The sequence below is a fragment of the Corythoichthys intestinalis genome, chromosome 4 (assembly GCF_030265065.1).
Source record: "Corythoichthys intestinalis isolate RoL2023-P3 chromosome 4, ASM3026506v1, whole genome shotgun sequence".
Lineage (NCBI taxonomy): Eukaryota > Metazoa > Chordata > Actinopteri > Syngnathiformes > Syngnathidae > Corythoichthys > Corythoichthys intestinalis.
This window is the reverse complement of record NC_080398.1, coordinates 25295132-25295631: the sequence shown is the minus strand read 5'-3', so window position 1 is coordinate 25295631 and position 500 is coordinate 25295132.

The following is a 500-nucleotide window of genomic DNA, read 5'->3' as shown; positions in this document are numbered from 1 at the left end:
CCTTCCTCAGTCACGAATGAGCAATAGCGGTAAAAGTGCGCATTCTACATGTTAGTGCATTTCGCTAATTGGGATTTTCAAAATAAAAGCGTAGCGGAAAATTCTAACTTTTTATTTCCTTTAAATCAAATAATTGTTAGTATACTGATTATATCAGGTTTTAAATCTTTTCAAAACATGGATTTTTAAACATTTTCCCATTTTAATGTTTAATAATGTATTCTTTTAATGGTTGTCTTTATCAATTGCCTCTTAATTTGGTGACTATGTTAACCTGGGTTACACCTAGCAGGTCGGCAATGGTGTTTACTATGGAGATAGAATAGTGCCAAAAGAAGTGAAGTTGTAAAACGAAAAATTTCCCCGTATAATGACAAATTTCAACGTGTAAAACAAAACAAAAAAAACTTTTTTTTTTCGTTGCAAAATAAACATGAAAAAACACAATGTAATAAATTGTTACAAGTTGTTTTTTGCTGTTTTCAAGGGAGTTTTTGTTG